Source organism: Rhinopithecus bieti, unplaced genomic scaffold, assembly GCF_001698545.2.
Source record: "Rhinopithecus bieti isolate Rb0 unplaced genomic scaffold, ASM169854v2 scaffold_11401, whole genome shotgun sequence".
In the NCBI taxonomy this organism is placed as follows: domain Eukaryota; kingdom Metazoa; phylum Chordata; class Mammalia; order Primates; family Cercopithecidae; genus Rhinopithecus; species Rhinopithecus bieti.
Genome location: NW_016807151.1, coordinates 2,132,766 through 2,141,560, shown reverse-complemented (window position 1 = coordinate 2,141,560; position 8,795 = coordinate 2,132,766).

Sequence of the window (8,795 nt, the reverse complement as noted above, 5' to 3'; positions counted from 1 at the left end):
AAAAAAAAAAAAAAAAAAAAAAAAAAAAAAAAAAAAAAAAAGAAGAAGAAGAAGAAGAAGAAGCTTTTAGGATGCCTCCTTATTCCATGGGTTCTTAACAGCTTCCCCTTCTCTCTTGCTGCCTAGTCCCACCTGCAGGTGTGCACATTTCCTTCTTTTCCCAATGATGAGAGCTAAGACTTGGTGGAAACATTTTTTCTTTTTCTTTCTTTCTTTTCTTTTTTTTTAGAGACAGGTTCTCCTCTGTCCCCCCAGACTGGACTGAAGTAGCAAGATCACGGGTCACTGTGGCTTCCACCTCCCGGGTTCAAGTGACCCTCCTTCCTTAGCCTCCCAAAGTGCTGGGATTACAGGTGTGAGCCATGGCACTAAGCCTCATTGAAACACTTAATGAGACTTTAATAAATACTTAATGATTTCTGGATAAAATTTTAAGACATCAGACTACATCAGACTTAATTTTTTTGTTTTTTATCATTCTTAACCCACAGCAACTATTCAACTAATACCATAATGGACAAAATGCTCCTTTTCTAACTACTTAAAAAAATGACTTTTCACTCAAAAATATACTAACTAAATATCCTACGAGAATATTTTGACCTTATGGTTTCAAAGACCCACTCACTGATGACCTTGGCATGACAGTTTCTAGTTAGAGAATATTGCATGCAGGACATTTGAATTGTATGCTATGTTTGACTTTTGTTTTGTCTATGTTTCTATGTGCATTAAGTAATAGAGATTCTTCAAGCTGTTTTAAGGTCTTCTTGTGTTTAGCCTTCATTTGTCCTAAAGTGTTTTTTTGTGTTATAGTTTTATTTAAAAAGCAGTTCGAATGCAAAATAACTATGAACCTCCAAAAGGTAGAAGTATTGGTGGAAAAAAAAAAAAAAAAAAACAGGTCCAGAAAGAAGAAAATTAACCATGAACTAAGATGGAAGAGATAAAGAAAAGGAAAAGGGAATAAGAATAGAGTATATTGCCTGTTTTAAGGGAGAGCTCACTGTATTGTGTATGATAGTTTTTGATAATTACAAGAAGAGAAAGAAAAATTCTGGGACCAGCACAGTGGCTCACAATGAGGGAGTAATCCCAGCATTTTGGGAAGCCAAGGTGAAAGGATTGCCTAATCCCAAAAGCTGTAGAACAGCCTGGGCAACATGGTGAAACCCCATCTCTACAAAAAAAAACAAAACAAAGCAAAAAGAAAAAAAAAAAAACACCCCAAAACCAAAACAAAACAAAACAAAACAAAAAAACATCAAAAATTTGCTGGGCATGGTGGCACGTGCCTGTGGGCCCAGCTACTCAAGTAGGAGGATCGACTGGCGCAGCGGAAGTCAAAGCTACAATGAGTCGTTATTCAACCACTGCACCCCAGCCTGGGTAACAGAGTGAGACACTATCTCAAAAAAGGAAAGGAAGGAAGGAAGGGAGGAACAGAGGGAAGGAGGAAAGAAGGAAGGAAGGGAGGAAGGGAAGGAGGGAGGGAAGGAAGAAGGAAGGGAAGGAGGGAGGGAGGGAAGAAAGGAAGGAGGGAGGAAGGGAGGGAAGAAGGGAAGGAGGGAGGGAGTGAGGGACGGAAGGATTGATTCTGAATTGGTTATATATTGTGGGAAATTGATCATATCCCCAAAAATAGCTTCCTCTAGTTTCAATCTAAAGAAAGAAGAAATTATGACCAAGTTCACTTGACTCTAATGTTTTCGTTGTTGTTGTTATCAAAGTATGGGGTATTCAGTCTTGAATTAAATGATGTGTTGTCAACAATCCAGTCTATGTCATGTAGGATGATCAGTATGAGGCAGGAAAATAGCATCTGGAGGCAGGAAATATAAGGCCAATTCCCACTTCAGCTATGACAGGAAATATCCTCTCCATAGGGTGTATGCTGAGTAAATAACTTTGCCATTCTCTTCATTTACATAAGGCATACTCCAAGTACAGGGTATTTAAACTCCAAAAATTCTGTAACAAGACCCTTGAGCCCCTATGCTTGGCTCACTCCCACACTGTGGAGTGTACTTTCTGTTAGGCAGGAATCTAGACCTAACATGGCAGTGACATGGGGCACCAAAATGTAAAGGTAAACTGAGGCTGGAGCCGAACCGGGAACAAAGACACACGGCAAATGGCAGTGAGAATAGCCTTTATTAGGACTTGCGGGTGAGGTTCCTCAGTCCAAAGGTGCAGGCCTAGGAAGTCGCGCTGAGGGAGGAGGGTAGGGGCTTTTTTATAGCCTGAGAGGTAGGGAAGATGGTTGTACAAACAGATGGTTGTACAAACAGGGGGTCTTGAAACTACTAGGGCAGGAGTCGAGTAAAGGTCATGAGGAAGGGGTCTTTGGAAACTGTCAACCGAAACTGCTGTTTATGAACTTGTGGAATGCAGGTGAGCTGCAGGTCATGGGGAGTGTGGTTGCCTAGCCAGAACTCTGACGCATGTAAGTCTGCGGGTGTGTACAAGGGTGAAGGAAGTCTTTAACAAAAGGCCTGCTACGCCGGGTAACGACGCCATGTTGGGTCTAGATTCCTGCCTAACATTTTCATATGAATTCAATCCCTTCATTCCTTCCTTGCTTCGTTTGTGCGTGTTGTCCAATTCTTTGTTCAAGACACCAAGAGCCTGGACACCCTCCACCGGTGACAAGTGTAGTGCTTTGGGCAGTTTTTCCTCCAGCATGAAGGGATGGCCGGGCCTGAACATCATTTCAGCAATGTTCAGTGTCACTGATTTTCTGTGAATAACCAACACAATAAAGGATTTAACTACAGACAATGCCCAAGAGTAAGCAGAAGCAATTGCATGGGGCAGAGTCTAGGAAACAAGCATTTCTCTAAATGAGAGTCTCGGGGAAGAATATTTAGATATACAATTCTGTCTGCATTAAGACAAATGTTAATGAACCCTGAAGAGCACTTTAGCCCTTAGACCACACCTTCACTTTAGAAAGTGCCTTCACTCGCATTTGCACAACTAAAGCAAAAAGAGAAAGGTTTTCTTAGAACTCAGAGATGGTTGACCTCCATGTAAAATCGGCTGGGCGCGTGGCATCCGCCTGTACCAGCATTTGGCGAGGCCGGAGGGGCACAAGGTAGGGTTCAGCAAGGTCAGGATGATTCGAGCCATGGTGATTAACCAAGGTCTCTACTAAATACAAAAAATTAGACCAGAAGGCGCGCGGTGCAGGGCGCCTGTAGTCTCAAGCACTCAGGAGACTGAAGAGCTCAGGAAATGGACTATGACCCATAGGAAGGCGAGCGCTCTGCAGTGAGCGAGATCGCGCCATGTTCCGCACAGGGGTGTACGAGCGGCTCCGTCTCTAGGAGAGAAGATATAAAATAGAAAAAAAAAAGACAATTTAGAAGAACTCATATCTAACAATGGTATGCCTGTATACACTTGGAATTTTGCACTAAGTCCATGTATTTCTATTCAAAATACATAATTTCATTTTTAAAAATCACGATCAGGTTTCTTTTATAGAACTTGATAAACTAATAGCAAAGTGTATTTGGAATAGTAAACATTCAAGAATAGTCTAAATAATCTGAGAAGAGAAATAAAACAGAGTAGATGTACCCTCTTAGACTGAAATACTATATAATAAAGATGCATAAATTAGAAGTGTATTTAAGAGTAGACAAAACAATAAATAAAGGGAGACCCGTGCATATATAGAAATCTGATAAAAGCTACAGGTGGCATTTCAAATTAGAGAGAAACAGATGAGCCATTTAATGAGTGTGGTTGGTACCACTGGTCATCTGTATGAAAGTAAGAATGAATTCGGGTTTCCTTCCCTTTCCCACCTTCAGAAATAATAAAATATTCATGGCACAGAGTTGTTCCTATATTACATGATTGTGCAAAAGAATAAGGTATATTTATGTGTAAAAATATGAAGAGATCTTCAGACTGTAAAGTAAAAGGGGTAAGTCACAGAAAAAATATATATAGCACAATTCTATCTGTGTGTGTGTGTGTGTGTGTGTGTGTGTTGGATTGGGGAAGACAACCCCAAGCCCCAAGTACACATGTGTATATTAATACATATGCAGAGAAAAACACCCTGGAAGTATGTACAACAACTGTTACCATGGTTACCATGAGGAGGAGAGTAAGAGCGGGGTAGAGCTGTGGGAGCCGTTATTATTATTATTATTATTATTTTTGTAGAGTTTTTTTTTTTTTTTTTAGGAGTTTTGCTCTTGTTGCCCAGGCTGGAGTACAATGGCATGATCTTGGCTCACTGCAGCCTCCGCCTCCCTTGTTTAAGCCATTCTGCTTCAGACTCTCGAGTAGCTGGGATTGCAGGCATCCACCACCATGCCCAGCTAATGTTTTGTATTTTTAGTAGAAACGGGTTTCACCATGTTAGCCAGGCTGGTCTCGAACTCCTGATTTCAGAAGATCCACCCATCTCGGCCTCCCAAAGTGCTGGAAGTACAGGCATGAGCCACTGCACCCGCCTGGGAGCCATTTTCTTTATTCCAAGCTTCCATAGTGGTTAAATTTAAAAATAAATAATACTGTGAAACAATCACATTGAAAGTATTATAAAAATTGTAAATCTTCGGATCACAAGGTCAGGAGATCGAGACCATCCTGGCTAACACGGTGAAACCCCGTCTCTACTAAAAATACAAAAAATTAGCTGGGCGTGGTGGTGGGTGCCTGTAGTCCCAGCTACTCGGGGGGCTGAGGCAGAAGAATGGCATGAACGTGGGAGGCGGAGCTTGCAGTGAGCTGAGATTGTGTCACTGTGCTCTAGCCTGGGTGAGAGAGCGAGGTTCCGTCTCAAAAAAAAAAATTGTAAATCTCTAAATAAATATGTGGTTATTTAAGAAATCAAACTGTTCAATTGGCTTTTTTAAATTAAAAAATGTTTTCCTTTTTTTTTTCTTTTATTTTCTGGAAGTCTTAGCTTTGCAGGGTAAAAAATGTTTTTTCTTAAAGATGCAGGTTTTGCTATGTTGCCTAGACTGGTCAAGGACTACTGGGCTCAAGGGATCCTCCCACATCAACAAACAGGTACCTGTCACCCTGTCTGGCTCTCAACTAGCTTTCTGAAAAAGTTTTCTGCCTGCTAGTCTTGGGCTGGGTCAGTGGTTCTCAAAATGTGGTGTAAGAAACCCTAACGGTCCCTGATGTGATTGCAGGGGGTCTGTGAGGTCAAAACTATTTTTAAAATAATACTGATATGTTATCTGTATTTTCCTCCCATTCTTTAATGAGTTTACAGTAGATTTTCCAGGAGAGAAAGAGGGTCATGAAGTTAATGAGATAGATGGGACTAGGGGAAGTAGCAAGATTTTTCACTGTCTAGCTTTCTTATTGTAGTTTAATCTTTAAATCATAAGAATGTGTTACCTATTAAAATATGTACATTAGAAAATCTTAAAGATGAATACTTGCATAATCTCTGGGTATGTGAGGTGTTCTGGTTACCTCGAATGATGGAGAAGTGGAACTGTGGCCCCACCCGGGTCTATGTTGTATGACAGAGAAATAAACTTCATATTATTTGAGCCACTGAAATTGTCATATCAGCCTAACTCATGACTAAACTAATAGAGGCTTAAATGTCTCTTCTTCTTCTTCTTCTTTTTTTTTTTTTTGAGAGAGAGTCTCACTCTGTGGCCCATGTTGGAGTACAGCGGTGCAATCTCAGGTCATTTCAACTTCCAGCTCCTGGGTTCAAGTGATTCTCATGCCTCAGTCTCCAAAACAGCTGGGACTACAGGTGTGTGCCACCACACCTGGCTAATTTTTGTGGTTTTAGTAGAGAAAATGTTTCACCATGTTGGCCAGGCTGGTCTCGAACTTCTGGCCTCAGGTGATCCACTCCACTTGCCTTGGCCTTCCAAAGTGTGGGATTGGAGGCATGAGCCACTGCACCAGTCAAATGTCTCTTAATGCAGCTCCTCTCCAACCAAGAATATTATTACAGAATAATAAACAAGCATTCAAAATATAGATGTCCACATGTATTACTGGGTGCCTTTATCTACTTGAGGTGCTATAACAAAGTACCATAGACTGGGTGGCTTAAACAACTGAAATTTCTCACTGTTCTGAAGGCTGAGAAGTCTTCAGACTTCTGAAGTCTGGTTCTAGCCAATTCCATTCCTGGGGAAGACACTGTTCCTGGCTTGCAGACAGCTGTCTTCTCCCTAGGCTCTTACATGGCCTTATTTATTTATTTATTTATTTATTTATTTATTTATTTATTTATTTATTTGGTGTGTGCTTGTGAAAGACAGACCATAGCTCTCTTTCTCTTCTTATGAGGATACCAGTTCTACTGGATTAGGGCTTGAGATAAACTAAATATATGTTTGATCTTTGTCCCGGTTTCTGACACAGAACCCCTAAAGTTCTTGTAATTTCCTGAGTGATAAGGGTGCTAGGAGTACCTTTTGTTCTAATATTTGGTCTTTGAGCCTGGTTGCAGACACAAGAACTTCTAAAACTCTTGGAATTTCCTCAGGGATGGGGAATGGGGATGGGCAGTGCCTTTTGTTATTCATAATAAGCACCTCTTAACCATAAAAGATTTGTGGTGATGATGTGACTCTTGCAAGGTGGAATCTGGTAACCAGAAAGACCAACACTTGGCCAGGCACAGTGGCTCATGCCTGTAAACCCAGCACTATGGGAGGTCAATGTGGGTGGATCATGAGGTCAGAAGTTCAAGACCAGCCTGACCAAGATGGTGAAACCCTGTCTCTACTAAAAATACAAAAATGAGCCAGGTGTGATGGTGGGCACCTGTAATCCCATCTACTCGGGAGCCTGAGGCATAGAATTGCTTGAACTTGGGAGGCAGAGGTTGCAGTGCACCGACATCATGTCACTGCACTCCAGCCCAGGTGACAGAGCGAGACTCCATCTCAAAACAACAGCAACAACAACAAAACAAAAACCAACACTTTGTTGTAAATAAAGTTTCGGTGCTGCAAAAGAAATAGCACTCGAATATAAAATTTCCTTTTTAATTCTCAGCAAAGCAAGTTACTTCTATGGAAGGGTGCGCCCTGACAGATGGAGCAATGGTGAGTGCACACTTGGACAAGGGATGGGAAGGGGTTCTTATCCCTGACGCACGTGGCCCCTGCAGTTGTGTCGTTCCCCATTGACTGGGGTTAGACGGCACAGGCTAAGCTAATTCTGATTGGCTAATTTAAAAAGAGTGATGGGGTGAGTGATTTGGCAGGAAAAATGGTTATGACAGAACAGGTAATTGGAATGAGTCAGGGTGGAGTAAGAAATCGGAATGAGTCAGGGTGGAAAATGAATCAGGGTGGAGTAGGTAACTGGAACGAGTTAGGGTGGAGTAGGTAAATGGAAAAGATTGCTTTATGTGGAAGTAAAGTTTAAAAGTAGAAGGCAGAGAATTGAACATACTGACATATTAATTCTTCGAAGAGAAATTTATAACTCGTATTTAACAACTTCCTCCTCTTGCATTTTTCCTTACAGCTTTCTCTTCAAACTCTTTTAACATGTCTTTGCTTAGTTGCCCTGCTTGATTTTCTAAAAGAAGGAGCTTCCCTGGTTAAGGTGGAGAATAGTTAAGGGAGGTCTTAGTAAGTGCTGTTTCTATGAGCCTATGCACCAACCCACAGATGCATGATATGACACAGCACCCGACAAGAATAAGTACACCTATTATGGCTACGAGGGAGGTAAGAATCGAGGCTATTCTTCCTTTCCATTTACCGAACCACTTTTCTAGCCATCCTGTAAAGTGGTCATTTACCCCTGAGTCGCTGGCTAACTCATTGGATAGAGCAGTCAGACCTTGCAATGCCTTTATTTTACTTCCATTAGGGGCCGTGTTGTTTGGGATGAAGGTGCAACATTGAGTTTTAATCATGACGCAAACTCTTCCTCTTTCTGCTAATATCATGTCTAAGGCTATCCTATTTTCCCAAGCCATCTGGCTAGTAGCCTCTAATTGCTCAGCTATTCCTTTAATAGCATCTCTAGTGTAGCTAATAAATTGCTGTTGGTTGTAATAATGTAGTTTATCCAATCTACATTTTTATTAACTGTCACCCAGCAAAATATTGACTCAAATCCTGCAGCTATTTGATTTTGGGCTTTAAATTGATCTCGTATTCCCCGTGGGACTCCGATTGTGTCTAAATAGACATGAGAGTCGAAAGACCCATAAGCGGCGGGGCACGGTGGCTCAAGCCTGTAATCCCAGCACTTTGGGAGGCCGAGATGGGCGGATCATGAGGTCAGGAGATCGAGACCATCCTGGCTAACCCGGTGAAACCCCGTCTCTACTAAAAAATACAAAAAACTAGCCGGGCGAGGTGGCGGGTGCCTGTAGTCCCAGCTACTCAGGAGGCTGAGGCAGGAGAATGGCGTGAACCTGGGAGGCGGAGCTTGCAGTGAGCCAAGATCCGGCCACTGCACTCCAGCCTGGGCGACAGAGTGAGACTCCGTCTCAAAAAAAAAAAAAAAAAGACCCATAAGGGGTTTCTCTTGCTTCATGATGTCTTATTTTTCCACCCTCTGGTTGATGAAATACCAGGGTGAAAGGGATAGCCAACTGGACTAAAGCACAAGTGCCACTCCAGTTATTCGGCAGTGCCCAGTAAAGGTCCACCACAGTATACCATCACACATCCTCTCGGGGATTAACAAGGGCTGACTGATTGATAAGCTCTTGAAAATTCTTGGCCGCGTGGTGGCTCACGCCTGTAATCCCAGCACTTTGGGAGGCCGAGATGGGCGGATCATGAGGTCAGGAAATCGAGACCATCCTGGCTAAC